The sequence below is a fragment of the Eutrigla gurnardus genome, assembly GCF_963514095.1.
Source record: "Eutrigla gurnardus genome assembly, chromosome: 18".
NCBI classification, from domain to species: domain Eukaryota; kingdom Metazoa; phylum Chordata; class Actinopteri; order Perciformes; family Triglidae; genus Eutrigla; species Eutrigla gurnardus.
The window spans coordinates 24,245,987-24,265,854 of record NC_139929.1 but is presented as its reverse complement, the minus strand read 5'-3'; the positions used below and the strand labels follow the sequence as shown (position 1 = coordinate 24,265,854).

The following is a 19,868-nucleotide window of genomic DNA, read 5'->3' as shown; positions in this document are numbered from 1 at the left end:
CATATCCAATTTTGGTATCAATCGGATCAACGGTATAGTACAAGTTCGATTTTGTACGACCCCTGTGAAAGGCCCAAAACAGTCAAACACGGCCAAAAGTGGCACTTTTTGGAAATTTGTGGCAGCGCCAAACATTACCCAATTTTAATGAAACTTGACATGCATGTTCTTTTAAGCTATTGCAACATAGTTTTCGAGTTTCGTAATTTTTGGGGCAAAGGTTATAGAGTTTTGCTAATTGCATTTTGGTAGCCACACCCTCTAATGTTCATTGGCCGATATCTTCTGATAACATGCATATTTGCATATACCACCCCCTCAGCTAGGTCTAAAGAGTATGTGTACCAAATTTCGTCCAAATCGGACCAACGGTTTCCGAGAAATGCGCAACTTCCTGTTTTTCATAAAATCCAAGATGGCGGAAAATTTCGGTAGGCGGACTTTGGTACTCCAAGAGGATTTTTTGTAGAGGACACTTGTTTGCACATGTGTGCAAAGTTTCATGTCAATCGGAGTTACAATGCGGCGGGGCTGGCGATTCTCCACTCTAGGTGGCGCTAGCGAGCAACTTTTTCGTGGCCGAATGCGAAGACGCCAAATTCTCAAATTTTTCGCCAGACCCTATAGACACTTCAATTTTCGTTCGTTTTTTTTCACGCTCAGGCCCCCAAAACGCAGGTCGAAGTCGTGTAAGAATAATAAACATTCGAATAACAATAGGGCTTCGCAGCTCGACGTTGTCGGCACTCGGGCCCTAATAACATGTGAACATATGACTTTGTACAAAGTCAATCAGCATATTTACAAAAGAGTCCTCACGGGGGGAATGCGCTTCTTGGTTTGTGTCGATAAAATTGTTTGAATTTAGGGACGTAATGGAGGTTGGGGGGGCGGGGTGGGTGAAATTCTGGGGTCTCAAATAGGGGACCAATTGCATAACCTGAGTCAAGTGTAGGGCTCTCTGTTTCCCACTATGCGCATAGACTGAAACGCAGAATCTGACAAGAGTACCTGCAAAACGTGGAATTTCGTGGAATTTGTCAAAATCTGAAAATCAATGTTTTCTCAAACATTATAAGAGTTTATTACGATACCTAAGCAAAAAAATTGTGTTTTAGTGTAATCAACGGGAACACCGCCTCATCCAGCATGTCTGAAAAGTGAAACATAAATAGCGGCGAGTGGATCGACAGATACGCTGATTTTAGACACGGCGAAAGTCGGGGGCAGGGGGCTGCTAGAATTGTCTTTATTTTGATTTACCACCTACACGATTAGACACTATTTGATGAAAAAAATGCTATAAAATTGTAAAATACAGAATTTCTATAAATGAAAACGGAAAATAGAATTTCAAAAATAAAAACGGAAAACAGAATTTTGAAAAATGAGAACGGAAAACAAAATTTAGAAACATTAAAACGGAAAACACAGAAGTCCGAAAAATGGAAAACAGAAACCATGGAATTTAGGAAAAAACAATAAAATGGAAAACACAGAATTTAGAAAAATTAAACTGGAAAACAGAATTTAGAAAAATTAAACAGAAACATGGGATTTAGAAAAATTAAAACGGAAAGTACGGAATTTGGGAAAAATTGAATGGGAAAACATGGAATTTAGAAAAATTTAAATGGAAATCAGAATTTAGAAAAATTAAAACGGAGAGCACGAAATTCTGGGAAAATGAATGGAATCTTGAAAAATTAGTCAAGTGCTCCAGTGGGAGAGCGGTATGAGCTACCATCTACAAACAAAATTAACTCAGGTTTTGCAAGTGGTTTGTCTAGTGGATCGGGACGGGGTGAGCATAATGATCAACTAAGATCAACTTTCACAACTATATGGCTTGCCATCAAATAGGGAAGGAAGGAGGGAAACAGAGTTAAGAGGTGATCAGCGCTCAATAGTAAGGTTAGGTTTGGAAAGAAGGGTGAACTCATAACAAGTCTGTCTAGAGGAGGAAAAATGTTGCGTTTCAGAGCGGAAGACAACATGGGAGACAGAGTGGGGGGCAAATAGTGTTTAGTGGAGATCCCAGTACCATGGAGGAGGTAGTTTCTACAGCGTGACTGAAATAAAAAAATACTGGGATCTGGGATGAACAGAACAGGAGGAGAGGATAGTGGTTGGATCTGGAACTACAGGAAAAATAGGGTTTACACAGTCATTAACTGCACTGAGGTCTTATAACTTGTCTTATTTGTTTTTTTGGTATGGGCAAAATGGGAGTGTTACAGAGGCTGGAGGTAGGTAGTATTATGCCTTGTTCTAACAGGGACTCTATCACAGGTGCAATTCCAAGTTCTGCGTCAAGTTTAAGGGGATACTGGCATTTCTTTGGGAGTGGTTTATCTGGGTTGACATTCATTTTTACACTAGAAGCAGAAAGAATCAGTCCCACATCATTAGGGTGGGAGGAACACAAAGCAGGGGGATCTGGGAGAGAAGATAGAAGGAGATTGTAGATGGAGAAATAGGCTGGGGGGGCTAGGTGTGGTTCTGTCTGTGACAGAGTTGAAAAGATAACAGGTTGTGGGTCAAAAGAGACACACAGGATGTACCCCAAAGAGCCAACCTTGTACAGTGGGTAACTGGCTACAGTATCACAAATATCACAAGTATTACAACATTGGAATAACTTTACCATCTTGCCCAGCTCCAAGGTGTCGCATTTGTTAGCAGTAGCTACTGCGATATGGGGAACACCGTTATCCTTCTGAAACATAGGTTGTTGAGTGAGAGATAGTTTTACATTGAGTGCAATCCCTGCATGACCAAAATATATATCATTATCATGCAAGAGGGAGGTTGCTCTTTCATCTAGCTCAGCTTTTTGAGTATACTCAGAATTTGGAATTGCATCGTGATGAGCTAGACAATGGAGTGAGGGAAACCAGAGCAAAGAGTCAGATATTTCAGAAATCAGCCAAGAAAGGAAAGGAGAAATGGGTTGTTTGGTTATATGGTCATAGATTGTTTGAAGTTTTAAAGAAAGTTGAGGAGAGGGCAACTGCCAAGCATAGGTCACTGATCTGGAAACCTGTTGTAGCATAGAAAACACAGTATTAACATTAGTATCAGGTACATCAAGATGTACCCCATAAGGGGTGCATTAATGGTGCAGGCATGTTCTCTAGATAGGGGGCCTAATTCCACTGTCATTTGAGTACTTACTGGGTTTTGTTTAGTGATGCCGGAGACGCCTACTGTGTTTACAACCTCAGAGGACAATTCAACGGAGGAGAAGTTTCATGCACCACGCAGGCTCGCGCAGGCTCGCACAGGCACACCTCCCATCACTCCCACCCGCGCAAGTGGGAAAGAGGGAGGAGAAGAAGGCGTGAGTGAGAGACGAGGAGGAGACGAGGCGTGGACTGGGATTAACACAGCCGATTCAGATCTTCACCAATCAAATGAGCTCCTCTCCTTTAATGCGTTAGGGGAGGTTCAGTGCAAGTTCCGTCACACAACCCGATGACAGAAGCAACGCCGCCGCTCCCACCACGCGCATCACGCGCTGTGCGTGCGTATCATAATAATAACAATGCCGATATTAAAAAAAAGAGGAGAGAGAGGGAGATGTTTTGGTCCGAGAGGCTGAGTTTCCGTTACGCGTGCCATCCGCCTTTGATCTGACGTCAGATGTGACGGGACAATCTATATAGATATAAATTCACGTGTTGATTCAATTAGTTGCATTAAATAGTGTTTGTTGTGAATATTTATTGCATTTAAATGTGCCTGGAACTGTGGAAACCTGCCTGTGAGGTCTCGGTGACGTGTGCGCACTGCGCGCCGTCAGCCAACCTTCCACTCCGCCAGCTGTGATTTGCCTTGAATGTATGGACTTTATTTGCGCCTTGCACCGAGAGTAGACCAGGTTGGAGCTGGCGGGCTTTCTGCGAAGTCTCTGCGAGGCTTTTTGCCAAGAAACTTCCGCCACGCCAAGCTGAATCTGTGACGCCTCCCCCTGCTGCGCCGCCACACCCATCTTGGCGCAGGCGATCCACCAAACTGCCAAACTGACCGTGCGCAAGGCTGCGCGGGTCGAAACTTGCATTACGCCGGCTCCGCCACCCTGCGCCGCCACGAAACTAAGGCCCAAAGAGTCTTTTCATCAAGACGGCAAGGGATAAACACAATAACAACAGCTCAGCTCAGCAGGACATTTGATGTTCCGAGAGAAAGGAAGTGTGAGTTCCATGCCGAATCGGTGTCGTTCCTGGGCTTCATCATAGCCCCGGGACAGATCCAGATGGATCCGGCTTAAGTAAAGGCAGTGGCTGAGTTGCCGGTTCCGGATAACCGGAAGAAGGTTCAGCAATTCCTGGGTTTTGCGAACTTCTACTGGCGATTTACCCGGAACTTTAGTGCCATTGCGGCACCGCTCCATACAGTAACCTCTCCTCATACTCCCTTTCAGTGGTCCAGTCAGGCGGACGAGGTGTTCCAGCGCCTCAATACGGCATTCACCTCTGCCCCAATACTCACCGTACCGGACCCTGAAAGGCAGTTTGTGGTAGAGGTGGATGCCTCGAATGTGGGGATAGGAGTGGTTCTATCCCAGAGAGTGGCCTCGGATGGAAAGATCCATCCCTGCGCTTTCCTCTCTAAGAAGTTGTCCCCGGCTGAGCAGAATTATGATGAAACAGAGAGTTGTTGGCGGTCAAGTTGGTGCTGGAGGAGTGGTGTCACTGGCTGGAGGGGGCAAGCCTTTATTGTTTGGACTGACCACAAGAATTTAGAATATATACGTAATGCTAAACGACTTAATTCACGTCAAGCACGATGGTCTCTGTTCTTAAATCGTTTTGATTTCACCCTGTCTTACAGGCCCGGCGCTAAGAACGCTAAACTGGATGCCCTCTCCCGAATCTTTGACCCGGAGCCTGTAGCCAAGGAACCTAAAAGCATCCTGCCACTGAAATGTGTGGTAGGAGCTGTTTCCTGGCAGATAGAAAATGAGGTAAAGAGTGCACGCGGTGTGAGTCAGCCACCCGCTGGTTGTCCTGAGAATCGCCTTTTTGTTCCTATGGAAAAGAGATCACAGGTGAATAATTGGGCTCACACCTCACTACTTACCTGCCATCCTGGTGTCAAACGTACCCTGTTTGTCATCAAACAGAGATGGCCACCAAAAACCAAAATACTCGGTATGATCCGAGATGTCAGAGAATATGTGGAGGCTTGTTCTGTTTGTGCTCGCAGTAAATCCTCTTCCAGAGCGCGGGCCGGTCTCCTCCGGCCTGTGCAGGTCCCCACTAGACCCTGGGCTGAGATCTCGGTGGATTTCGTCACGGGCCTTCCACCCTCCGAAGGTAACACCACTGTCCTGACAGTGGTGGATCGGTTCTCCAAGATGACTCACTTCATAGCCTTGCCTAAGTTACCCACAGCTAAAGAAACTGCAGAAATTATGTCACTATCACCCGGAATCTAATGGACAAACAGAGCGTCTCAACCAGGTATTGGAAACCTGTCTGCACTGTCACTCAGAACCCCTCCTCCTGGAGCAAACATCTGACTTGGGTTGAATACGCCTACAACTCCCTACCGTCGGCGGCCACAGGTATCTCACCTTTCCATTGTGCTTATGGATACAAACCTCCGTGTTTTCCGGCTAACAAAAAGGAGGTTATGGTCCCGTCGGCTCACGCCCTGATCCGGAGATGCCGCCGGGTTTGGAACGCCACTCGCCAGGTACTGCTGAGGAGCCAGGCTCGCATGAAGGAGGCAGCTGATCGCCACCGCGGATCCGCTCCAGAATACTTACCAGGTCAGAAAGTTTGGCTGTCTACCAGGAATCTCTTCCTTAAGATCCCTTCCAGGAAGCTGGGTCCACGCTGTGTGGGGCCGTTCCCGATCCCCAAAATCATCAATCCGGTCTCCGTGAGGCTCCGTCTCCCTCGCTCCCCCAGAGTCCACCCCAGCTTTCACATCAGCCACATCAAGCCGGCTAAAGAGAGCCCCTTGGTGCCGCCGTCCAAACCTCCGCTTCCACCCCAGATCGTGGATGGAGGACCAGTACACCAAGTACAGAAGCTGCTGGCAATCCGCAAAAGGGGCAGAGGTCGCCAGTTCCTGGTGGACTGGGAGGGTTATGGACCCGAGGAGAGAGCCTGGACCCCCTCTTCATTCATTGTGGACAAGACTCTCATCTCTTACTATTACCATGATCATCCTGAAGTGCCTGGGCCGTCAGGAGCCGTCCATTGAGGGGGAGGGGGGGGTACTGTAATGTTTCGACTACCGTCAAGTTACTTTTTTGTCTCGTCATTTCCTGTTTTATTTTGTATTAACTTTGTCCCCCTTTCGTTTCAGGTGTTTTTGCTTCCTGCCCTCATGTTCCCGCGTCTGTGATTGTCCAGCCCCGCCCTGATTGTTTCCACCTGTTTCCCCTTACCTCATGTGTATATATTGTCAGCGTCTCCATTTGTCCTGTGCCAGTTTGTCATGAATCTTGCTAATCATGAATCTTGCTAACTCGCATCCTTGAAACCCCCTTGTCTTGTTCTAGAGTTGAAGGTTTGTTTTTGGTTGTTCACTTTGCTTCTAATAATTGTTTGATTTCTGTTGATACTTTGTATACCTTAGCTCTCCTCTGTGTACTATCGGAGTGATTTTCATTTGTACTTTCTTATCAGCGTTCTGCCTTAGGCCTGAGATTTTCTGTTCACTGTTTTGTAGATAGAGTTTTATTTAGATTTAGATTCCTTTGTTATTTTGTAAATCACTAGTGCCAGAGTTTTTCTGTTCTTTGTTTTGTAAATAGTTTATGCTTATTCATAGATCCATAGATGTATTTTTGTTATTTCTAGTCATTTGCCTGTGTTTTTCCAGGACTTCCTCTGTCATTAATTTTGTTATCGTAATAAAAAGATCTTTTACTTTGAAAACTTTCCGGGTCGTGCATTTGGGTTCAGACTTCCTGCCAGAGTCGGTCCTTGTCAAGTATGACTAGCTTAGTAGCATGTGGCAGCAAAAGTCATAGATAGTAACGTTAATGTTTCCAGGCTAATGTCAATTAGATGGTAACATTAGATCCAGCAGTTTGTGACATACAGGGGAGGATGGCCCACACTTATTAATAGTTTTAATGTCAATAAACCCCCCAAAATATCTGATTTGTTGACAGTAGTCCATCTTATTACAGTTATTGATAACATTTGCTCAACTGTGACATATACACTATATTGCCAAAAGTAATCGCTCACCTGCCTTGACTCCCATATGAACTTAAGCGACATCCCATTGTTTATCTATAGGGTTTAATATGACGTCGGTCCACCCTTTGCAGCTATAACAGCTTCAACTCTTCTGTAAAGGCTTTCCACAAGGTTTAGGAGTGTGTTTATGGGACATTTTGACCATTCTTACAGAAGCGTATTTGTGAGGTCACACACTGATGTTGGACGGGAAGGCCTGGCTCTCAGTCTCCACTCTAATTCATCCCAAAGGTGTCCTATCAGGTTGAGGGCAGGACTCAGACCAGACAAGTTCATCCACACCAAACTCTCTCATCCATGTCTTTATGGACCTTGATTTGTGTACTGGTGCACAGTCATGGTGGAACAGGAAGGGGCCATCACCAAAATGTGCCCACAAAGTTGGGAGCAGGAATTGTCGAACATCTCTTTGCTCCTTTCACTGGAACTAAGGGGCCAAGCCCAGCTCCTGAAAACAACCCAACACTATAATCCCCCCTCCACCAAACTTTCCACTTGACACAATGCAGTCAGACAAGACTCTTGGCAATTGCCAAACCCAGACCTGTCCATCAGATTGCCAGCTGGAGAAGATTTCACAACTGGACTTGTGGCATCCTATCACAGTACCATGCTGGAATTAACTGAGCTCCTGAGATTGACCCATTCTTTCGCAGATGTTTGTAGAAACAGTCTGCATGCCTAGATGCTTGTTTTTAAAACACCTGTTGCCATGGAAGTGATTGGAACACCTGATTTCAATTATTTGGATGGGTGAGTGAATACTTTTGGCAATATAATGTATTTCCCAGGACCCTCCATCAGATAAAATAAATGTTAAAAAGGAAGAAACCTCAGAGAGACACTGAGGAGGGATCCCTCTATCAGGTGTTGCCACAATGCTGTTGGCCGCCTAGGCGGCATTGTGGCAACACCTGATAGAGGGATCCCTCCTCAGTGTCTCTCTGAGGTTTCTTCCTTAAAAAAAAAAAAAGACTATTTTTTTGTTTTTTTTACTGGCCAGGTTTTATTCACTCAGGAAAAGTCAGCATCGATTCATGGAAAGTGGGCACAAAGTGCTCAAAAAGTCCACGAGCGAGCCCTCGTGCACTTTACAATTTGACCATGGAACAGCCCTACGGACTCAGGCACTCAACCATCCATTTTCTTGCCATTTCTTGGTTATCTTACTTATATTTTTTTCTTTTCTTTCTTTCTTTCTTTTTCATCAACATGCATTGCCATGCGACAGAAATATTTCACCAAGGTCACTGGGTATTTTGGGACGAGGAGCATAATTTTGTAGCTTTGGTTTCTATTTCTCTGGGGGAAGGGGTCTGGATCCTTATCTTTCCTAGTTCTTAATCTGCCCTGAACCCAATCTACTGTCCGCTACAAGTCTACAACTGTCTTAACGTGTCTTCCAAAAAAAATCAAAACCATAAAAAAGATAATATAGATAAGAAAAGACAATGCTTTATTGTCTGAAAACAAGGTTACAGAAAATTGTATTTGACATTGCTCCAGTATAAAAACACACATGGTTATTGAGTTATGAGCTGACTGTAATGTTCATTTTGTGCTGTTCAGTACGGCTATGGCAGAGGGGATGAAGGATTTCTGGTAGGTGTTTTTCCGGGCCAGTGGTACAGAGAAATGCCTGCCTGATGGTAGCAGCTGGAAGGAGTGATGGAGGGGGTGGGAGGAGTCCTCTGTGATCAGGTTGGCATTCCTGAGCATGGCACGCCTGTACAGCTCAGATAGGGGGAGTTGGGGGGAGCCGGTTATTTTGGAAGCCTGATTCACTATGCGTGTGAGTTTTGTTTTGTGTTTGACAGTGAGTTGGTTCTGTGTTTCCTGAGCATGTGGAGGCGTTGTTGTGTGTTGTGAGAAGGAAAGGGTGGTGTCCATTTCTGTGCCCAGGTACTTGAAGGCCTGTAGCTGCTCCACTAGCTGGCCCTGGATGCTGAGTGGTTGGAACAGGGGTGTTGCCTTGTCCCTGCCCCCACAGCATAGCTCCTTGGTCTTTGCAATGTTAAGCTCCAAGCAGAGCTCAACAAGTTTGGGCCAGGTTGTTTACTTCTTCCTGGTAGCGTGTTGGGGCATCAGAGTTAAGCATGTGTGCCACTAGGGTAATGTCATCAACATACTTACATACAAAAGTGCCATACCTTTACTGTGACACAAGGGGCCCTAGGTTCGTAGACCAGGCGCAGTCAGCTTTCAGCGCACCTGCACCGCGCCAACGGGGTGTGTCCGCCTGGACTTTGCAAGTTTCGTGCACCGCGCAGGCTCGCGCAGGCACACCTCCCGTCTCGCCCACCCGCACAAGGGGGAAAGAGGGAGGAGAAGAAGGCGTGAGTGGGAGACGAGGAGGAGACGAGGCGTGGACTGGGATTAATACAGCCGATTCAGATCTTCACCAATCAAAGGAGCTCCTCTCCTCACCTTTAATGCGTTAGGGGAGGTTCAGTGCAAGTTCCGTCACTTGACAACCCGATGGACCCCAATGTCCATATTATAAAAAACAGGAGAGAGAGAGGGAGATGTTTTGGTCCGAGAGGCTGAGTTTCCGTTACGCGTGCCATCCGCCTTTGATCTGACGTCAGATGTGACGGGACAATCTATATAGATATAAATTCACGTGTTGATTCAATTAGTTGCATTAAATAGTGTTTGTTGTGAATATTTATTGCATTTAAATGTGCCTGGAACTGTGGAAACTGAAATGAATGGACTTTATTTACGCCTTGCGCCTTACGCCGAAAGTAGACCAGGTTGGAGCTGGCGAGCTTTCAGCGCAGTCTCGGCGAGGCTTTTTGCCACGAAACTTCCGCTACGCCAAGCTGAATCTGTGACGCCTCCCCCTGCTGCGCCGCCACACCCATCTTGGCGCAGGCGATCCACCAAACTGCCAAACTGACGGTGCGCAAGGCTGCGTGGGTCGAAACTTGCATTGTGCTGGCTCTGCCACCCTGCGCCGCGCCACGAAACTAGGGCCCAAGATGTTGTTAGTGTATATAGAGAATAGGATTGGCGATAAAACACAGCCTTGAGAGAGTCCAGTTATTAACACAAGCTTGGTTGATTTAACCCCATTAAAATACACAGCAACAAAATCAAACAACAACAACAAACAAAAACGTAAAAAAAAACATAAAAAAAACAAAAAAACGCTGGTGTGTTTTTTTTCTCTCTCTCTTTCCCTGCACCTGGAAACTCTGAAAACAACAAAACCAACAAAAAATCAAAAACAAAAAGCTGATGTGTATATGTGTTTTTTCCCTGCCATGGACTCTCGTCACTGCATGAAAAGTCGGATTTTCGTCCCTGTAAACGCCCGAAAATCTCCCTAATTTTCGGGAGTTAACGACAATTTACAGGCTGCGAACGCCGCGTTCGTCTGTGCCGAAAATTGTCGGAAACGAACCACAGCGAAGGCTCTAATTAGCATATGAATAGCGGCGAAACCCCGCCTGGCCAGAGATGGCTTGAATATCCTCACTCAGGATTGGATGAAACCACTAGTTTTAAACAAGTATAATCGCTCGTGATTGGTTGGCAGATCTGGTCATTATAAATGTAAAGCCAACCCACGTTGGCAGATCTATCACTATTGGTCAACCTGATTAGTCATTATAAATGTAAACCCCACCCCCGTTGGCAGATGTGTTACTATTGGTCACACTGGGTCTTTTAAACAAGAATAATCACTAGTGATTGGTTAGCAGATTTATCACTATATATATATACATATATATATATATATACACACATATATATATATGTTTATATATATATATATATATATATATATATATATATATATATATATATGTATATTTATACATATATATACACACATATATTTATTTTTATTTATTTATATATTTATAAATATAAATATGAATGAATTTATTGAAGAAAGGAAAAATTGCCAGGAGGAAGTATTCAAAGAAAGAGCTTTATTGACAACACAACACACAACTGTACAAATTTGCCCACACAACAAACAAATGAACTGGCGACATTCTGTCCGAATTTGGTCAATTTTACAGCCGCCTGCGGTGCGTGGCCCTGTACTTGGGAGTCTTCTCTAATCGCGACTGTAGAGTCGCACAGAGCTCGGTGAGCTCCTGGCTACGAGAGGATGGAGGTCGCACAATCCATCCAGACACCCCGCCAACGACGCCGTCCTCCTCATCAGACATCATGTCTGTGGTGGCGCTCTTCCAACGGTCTGCCTCATCGCCAGCAAGCACACTCCGTCTCGCTTCCAGCAGCTGTAAAACAATCAATAAAGACAATCAGTACTGCGCGATGCACTGCGCATGGACACAACACATCTATTAATGCACCTGAAAAATAGGTTTAGGTAGGTTTGGTCACATTGACCAAAAACGGATCTAATGAATCTAATAAGTCTTACCCTCTTTCTCCTGGAACGACTCCGAGCTGACCTCTTCACAGCTTCCGCCTGCGATGCGAGATCAGGCTGTGTGTGTCTGAAGCTCCTGCGTACCGTTTCATAGTATGTCTTACAGGCAGCTGGAAAACAATTAAATGAGTGATATGAATAAGAAAACTTAAGTCACAGTAAAATTAAAACAAGGAAGAAGAAAACAGTAAAAGTTACTTACACACAATGGCGTCACTATCAGCGTAATAGAAATCCGGACTTGCGGACAAAGCTCCGAGCAAGTAAGAGGTCACAGCTTCGTTATGAGGCGAGGTTCGTCTGTGAAAACAAAATGAACAGTTAAGATAGGTATCTACTGTTAACGCATCTATTTCCTTATACAGCAGAATGAAAGCCTATTCTTTAAATCGTACCCTTGCTCCGGTTCGTAGCGCCTACAATTCGTCTCCGAGTTGTGAAGACGGCGTACTGCTTCCTGTAAAAGACCAACAACATACACTTAACAAAGCAACTTAACGTTACACTGGTTCCTCTCTCTTGTTCTTTTACAAGGCTACTATGCTACTTTTAGCTTGGACTATTAGCTTTTAAGCTACTTTTAGCTTGGGCTTGGTTTGCTAATTTTAGCTTAGCTAGCAGTCACTGAACATATTCTTACCGCAATCATCCTGAGAGTCTCCAGCAGTCCTGGATATAAGAATTATAACATTTAAACCACATTTTCTTAAGTGAAGCCTCTCAGAGCAGCATCCCTGCTGCCGGTGAACGTGAACGTCTCCTCCTCGTTCCCTCCACTGAATGAGGTGCCCGGTGTCTGCATCCGTCCCTTTAACGGACAACGGTGCACGGCGTTATTAATCACCGTTAGTAAATATATAACCACGGTTTAACATAAGCACTATATTATAAGTTAACGTCGGTAAAAACGGCACATTTTCCGCTTCGCTTGCGCTCGCTAACCTCTGTGGTAAATTAGCGTCAGTAGGCTAGCCGGCTGTCAGGACCTTCGATTCGTAACGTTAACGTACAATGCCAACAACAATAAAGTAACGTTCATTATCAATACGATTTAAAAGTCAGCTGGAAACATAACAATCATGTTACAGTATACTTACATGTGTACGCGGTTTGTGTCGGGCTCCTCGCCAGAATCACCGCAGTCGTCCGCCATTATCCAAAACTTGTGAAGTCAGACGAGCCGCAATGCATTTTGGGAAGTTGAGTAGATTTAGCAAGGTCCGCTGTACTCAGAAATTCTTGCCAATGCAGTATACATCCGGGCATTTCTCGCGTGCACAAATTCACATACTATTGTATGTGAACGCACTACGTACTCAAATGTACGTCACAATTAAGTACGAGTAGGACGTTAGTATGGCATTTCGAACACAGCCGAGATCTATGATCTATGAACCCATCCTTGACCCTCTAGCAGAACTACGACCAGCCATTATAAAGCAGTTTATAGTTGTTAATGTTGTGTCAAAAGGTACTGCATTTAAACATGTTACTGCGCAAGTTTCCTGGCTTCATCCCCATCCGGACAGACATTTTTATGGAAAGCCAATAGAAGTTTGGAGCTTGCAGGGAACAGACACGTCATACCCAGCATCATTTCTGCCTGTTGAGCGCATTGCTGGGAGATGTGTGGTTAACACATCCACTGTGCATTTAAGCAAGACCAAAGAAAGGGTCACTGTAGTCATGCCACTATGCACAGTGGTTGAGCTCTAGGAGACTGTGATGTTGTTTGCATGAATGTACATTTTACCTTTGTGGCAAAGCCTGATTAAAAGTAATTGTTGAAGCAAATTGTTTTGTGTATCTTTGAATGAAGATGAAATGAAGTTATATCTTTGAATGAAGATGAAATGAAGTTAACACCTTTCAGAAAAATGTCACCTGGGGGAAAACTCCCCCTGCTACCCTGATTTGCATTTGTATAGCTCACAGCATTTTCATTTACATGTTAAAGCCTCCCCTAGGATTACGGGGAGGGGGGTCATGGGGGGACAACTGCCAAGCAAGGCCCACGTCAATTCCCGGCAATTTACGTCAGTTTTCGGTGTTTCCTGCAAATTGCCGTTTGCAGTCGTAAACCTGAACTTCCACGTCAATTTACAGGGCCGCTAACTGACGAAAATCCCACTTTTCATGCAGTGCGTCTCCTCCAACAATCTTGTCCTTTTCTGCCCTATCCATCTACCAATGCACAATTATCTCAGAATTATCTCACTTATAACACTTCTCCTATGTCTGAATTAAGACCAAAATTCTCTTCACAACAGATCAGGGGCCTCATTTATAAAACTGTGCGTAGGATCCTTACTAAAATGGAACATACGCCCAAAAGCCAAAGTTGGTGTATGCCAAAAAAAAATTCAGATTTATAAAACTGTGCATACACCTGTTAGCAATGTTCCCTGCAACTGTGCGTACCTGAATCCGCCTCTTATCCCGCCCTGTACACTCCCATTTTGACCATGACGGCCAATGCAAAGCATCTCATGCATGCTAATCCATATATTAATGAGCCGCCATGCAATTGTTATCGGTGTGGTGAGTCATGGTGACAGGCCAGAAAAGAGCAAAACTTCTCGGGAAATGAGATCGAGACACGAGATCGGGAGGCGGAGGCCCGGAAAAACAGATTGTAGAAAGTAAATGTGAGAAGAACTACTTGCCATGCACACTGCTTTTTTTGTTTGTTCTGGCCTCTAAATAATGAGTTCACCACAGCTCCATCTGTGTAGCTGATTCCCCTCCAGTCTCCAGAATGTGCGTATGCATGTCCCAGTGTTCGCTTACAGGTACGCACACTTTGCTGTCAAGTTTGGTTTTTATAGATCACAACCTTTGCGTGGAAAGTGCCATACGCATGTTTCCAGCACCATTAGTGCGTACGCAAGCTTTATAAATTAGGCCCCTGGCCTTTTAACATTTAAATACACAAACCATCCCAACCCAGTCATCCCAACCAGTTTCCTCAAGCTTCCACCTGCACATTTCACACATTTATTTAACATATTTATTTCATAAATGTATCCTCTTTTAGAAAGCCATTGTGGGACTATGCAAGACACTAAATCTATGCAAGAGACAACTCGAAAGTGATATTTTTACCCTTTACGCTGGAAATCCGGCACAGTGCCGGAATACTTTCAGCCCTGTAAAATATTTTCATTTATGAAGAAGTAAACGTCTTATTTTTCTTGTTTGTACGTGTGTGTGTGTGTGTGTGTGTCTGTGTTTAGGGGTTCTTATGTACTCTTTGATATAACTAAATGACAATTAACTGTTTGAAAAAGGAAAAATTAAACACAGTACTTGAAATAAATTTTAATTAATACATTTGTGATCAGTGAGTGGTTATGTGTCCATCTTTCAGTGAGTCACAACATCAGCTCTTTGATGTCTTAACAGTTTATTGTCATGTTTCCATAGTTCTGGAGATGGAGGCCCTTCAAAGCACTATTAGCATATCAATGTCTCATTTGCATGTGGATCTTGTGGAGCTGTCTGAGACCTGGAGTTTGTTTTTTCCAGGTACAGAAGCCTAGTCCTGCCTCAGCGGGTTTAATTCTGACCTTGGGGACACTAATACCCCTTTTCGACCAAGGCATTTTGAGAGCCTGTTCGGAGCAGGTGCCTAATCTTGATCCAGTTCTTCGAGTTTTGATGGCCAGGAAAACTTTTTGAAACGTTCTCGAACCAAGTCCTGCTTATGTCAGGGGCTGGGGGCGAGATTAATGCTTGAGGAGATGGTGGATGATATGCTGCAGAGTCCTACTTACGTTACTGATCTTTGTAAGTTTTGCTTTTTGAATGTTTTGCAACAGCAATTAGTAGCTATACTTGCTTGGGTAATGTAAACTGACCAGCTTGCTAGCCAGCTAGCATGATATTGCTTAAAATGTGTAGCGTTAACGTACTATCAACGTAACTTAACATCTGGCTTTCCAAAAAGCTGACACTGACCAGCTTGCTAGCCAGCTAGCATGATATTGCTAAAAATGGGTAGCATTAACATACTACCAACGTAACTTAACATCTGGCTTTCCAAAAAGCTGACACTGTACTCTATAGAGTGTAGTGGACAAGTTTGTGATTAAACCACTGTTCTCTTGTTTTGGTTTGTAGATGGTATTGCATGGAGGCCCGACCCCGCAGATGACTTAACATCAAACACACTCCGATCATTGACATTGCACACACTGTGCTATACACAGTTTTAAACATTTTGTGATTTTAATATTTTGTGTATTTTATTGTTGTTTTTGTCAAAATAAACACATTTCCTAAGAAGACATGTCTGCTTTAGTACGCTTAATCAGCAGAGGAACATAATGCAAATGTTTTTTATGTTTATTCACACTTATGCACGATGCACATTAATTAAAAAGATCCTTTTTCAAAACATTTACAATCTCATGTAATGACAGGGTTAGGCTTAGATACAAATGTTTAGCAGTGCTAACAAGGCTAACATTAACATATTATATTCAATGTTCATAAGAATCAAAACGTTGATGCACGGTGGTGTAGTGGGTAGCACTCTCGCCTCACAGCAAGAGAGTCCCAGGTTTGATTCCCGGGTCGGCCCGGGTTCCTTCTGTGTGGAGTTTGCATGTTCTCCCCATGTAAGCGTGGGTTCTCTTCGGGTTCTCCAGCTTCCTCCCACAGTCCAAAGACATGCAGGATGGGGGTAGGTTAATTGATGACTCGCGACCCTGAATACAGGATAAGTGGTAAACAATGGATGGATGGATTTATTGACACATATATAACTAGTGCTAAGATAACTGGACTTTTTGAAATTTTACATGGTTATTTTATTTTAATTTTTTCCTGATGCCTCTTGTTGCACTTTTCCCTTTTGCTGCTGTAATACTGCAAATTTCCATGCCATGGGATTATCTTATCTTTGCAACATTCAGTCTTCTGTATCTCTTAAATGCTGACTCTTTCCTCTGCTCTCTATTCAACTCACCATGTTTGTTGTGGTGTTTTTTCTTTAATTGTCTTGATCTTGATCCATCTGCCTGAAACTTAAGTTAATGTTGTGGAAAAAATGAATCTGCCCAATAAAGATCAACAACCAGGATCAGCTTTTTCTCCGAGGTTTATTCGACAAAGTATTTTCATCTGCAGACAAAAATAGTTTGCGCCTGACAGCATGAACGATCCCGAGTCTAGCAGCAATCTCCCTTTTAAGGAGAAGACAAGATGTACAGAACACAGATGTCATGTCCTCTGAAATTAATCACATGTCATGTGGCACTCATGCTCATATCACCTACCTATGCGCAAACAGGCAATCATTTTGGTCATAGAACAGTGGCGAGCGGTGACCGTTTACTGCGGTCATGCTGAAGTGTCAATACCATGCGCGCCCGTGGGGGGGCATTATATTTTTTAATAAAAAATATAATATGGTTAGTGGAAACAGCTTGTAGTGATCACGTTGGTCCAGAGTACATTTGATCACTATAAGCGGTTGATTACTAAAACCGAATTGTTATTACAGTATTTCACTTATTTTTTTTATGGAGAACATCATCTAAATGCCAGTTGTATAGTTTTTCAATGAGAAAAATTTAACGAAACGGTCGTCAGCGCGATCCTCTCGTCAGCTCCAAACTCACCCGTCTGCACCTCAATCACAGACCACAGCTGGTTTCCGCACAGCATTTACAGTAACTCACTGACACGTCTCAGATCAGTAGGCGCTGCTGCCGGTGTGTTTTTAAAACGAACTAGGCTAGTAGCGCCGCAGATTTCTCATTCCCCACCTTGTTTGACTGAGAGTGTTTCGAGATGGTTTTCATGAATGAACAGGCAATATGTCGCTGTCAGACCGGATCGTTTGACGGGAGGGGGGTCGGCTAGCTAGCCATTTATGTTTCTCATACGCGCTAGCTTGAAAGTGACGGACGGAATTCTTTGCAGTCTTTGTGATATTTACTTCAGGAGTAGGCCGACCACTTGAAATTATAGCTTTCTTTTCCTCAAAAGGTCTCCGCGAAAACGGCACTGAACGCAAAGCCTGAATATAATTAATATATTCAGCCATTTTGACCAGGCTACACATGAATGAACCACTGACAGTTTCCCGCTGAACAATTCAAACAAGTCATTTTTGCGCATGCGCGTTGGCAGATAAGCTGCTTCACTGACAGCTTTTTTGCCATTCAAAATGCTCATCTACAGTAAACACAGCCTTTAGCAGTAACTGTACTAGTCGGTGTCACAGTGCGCATGCGCGAAACAAGCTGTCAGTTTTCCAGCTTTTCGCAAGCAAAACGGGACAGATTAGGCACGGATTTAAGACCAAAACAGTAAAACTAAGGTATTGTATAATTGAACACACTGCCAGATTAATATTTTCAATTATTTTTATTGAAGGGCTTGGGCATGCACTGCATTTATAGCTTATTATGACCGCTCGCCCATGTCATAGAATGACAATTGCAAAAAGGAGATGGGGATCAACGTCTGACCTGACAAAGATTCTGATTATAGATTACAAACATCCAAAATTCCCATTGCATTAACTAGCTAGAAGCCAAACATTTGGATGAGCTTCTTTTTTGAAGTGACTGATCATCAACTTGTCAAAACACTTCTTCTATTGGATAACTATGGCAATGTCTTGTGCAGAACTGATGCCCATTTACCATCAAAACATAAATTGTTCTGTCATTGCTGATCCATACATTCCATATTATGTGAATATATAATAATATATATTTGTTGTTTAACGGTTACTCTTGTCCACAGTTCTCTCTGGGTGAGTTGGAGGAGATGATTTGTCTGCAGCAGTTTCGCTCTGTACTTAGCAACATGGAGGAGCAGCTCTCTGAAGACCAGGCAGCAGTTTACAGCTGTCTCTCTGACCAGGACAGGTACTCCTGTCTGGACTTTTTTTTATTACTTGTATTAATTATGACTGTAGTCTCATGCTGTGTTCACATCAAAGTGAATTTTCACATTGTGTTACTTGCATGCGTTTGATTGTGATCATTTGTGTTTTCTCTTGTAACTCGTGCTAGGCAGGCTTGAAAGAAGGGGGGCTTCCCTCCATGTACACATCAACAAAGTTTTATCAGTCATAGCTGAAATATTAATATTAATAATAATATTGCTGCTTTGTATGTTGTGAAGTCCCAGGTACACCGGGAATTCAAACCACAACCCGCCTGGCTTGATAACATCATCCAGAGGTGCTGGTCTACCACAGCTGATTGATGGGTGTTATCTACAACAACAAACCGTAGAATCAAATCATATCGTTCTTACACTGTATGGAATCGATTCGAATCGAACCGGTCTGTAATAAAAGGATATCGTTTTTGAATCGAATCGTAACCTGTATATCTAGATGCATATCGAATCGTTTATCACAGAGAGATGTACAACCCTTATAGATATCGGTGGTGATTTTGGCAATAGAGAGAGATATTCAAGCCAAGATAATGGAATTGTTTGACTATGGGGATGATGGTAGTGAAATTCAGAGGGAGCAAAGCAGACTTGGAACAATGTACACTATATTGCCAAAAGTACAGTATTCACTCATCTGCCTTGACTCGAATATGAATTTAAGTGACACCCCATTCTTAATCCATAGGGTTTAATATGACGTCGGTCCACCCTTTGCAGCTATAACAGCTTCAACTCTTCTGGAAGGCTTTCCACAAGGTTAAGGAGTGTGTTTATGGGACTTTTTGACCATTCTTCCAGAAGCATATTTGTGAGGTCACACACAAATATGTATATCCTTTTATTACAGACCGATTCGATTCGAATCGATTCCATACAGTGTAAGAACGATATGATTTGATTCTACGGTTAATATTTGTTGTGGATAACACCCATCAATCAGCTGTGGTAGACCAGCACTTCTGGATGATGTTATCAAGCCAGATGGGTTGTGGTTTGAATTCCCGGTGTACCTGGGACTTCACAACATATACAAAGCAGCAATAGTATTATTAATATTAATATTTCAGCTATGACTGATAAAACTTTGTTGATGTGTACATGGAGGGAAGCCCCCCTCCTTGGACGGGAAGGCCTGGCTCTCAGTCTCCACTCTAATTAATCCCAAAGGTGTTTATTGGGTTGAGGTCAGGACTCTGTGCAGGCCAGTCAAGTTCATCCACACCAAACTCTCTCCTCCATGTCTTTATGGACCTTGCTTTTTGTACTGGTGTACAGACAAGCTGGAATAGGAAGGG

General features: G+C 43.6%; 1 long non-coding RNA gene across 1 annotated transcript in view; it reads left to right on the top strand.

Moving 5' to 3' along the window:
* LOC311029005 overlaps positions 1-19,868 on the top strand; it is a 37,801-nt gene that overhangs the window by 16,848 nt on the left and 1,085 nt on the right. The window contains exon 2 of the long non-coding RNA XR_014598831.1: positions 18,409-18,533. This is a non-coding gene — a long non-coding RNA (uncharacterized lncRNA). The remainder of the gene's footprint in view (positions 1-18,408; positions 18,534-19,868) is intronic.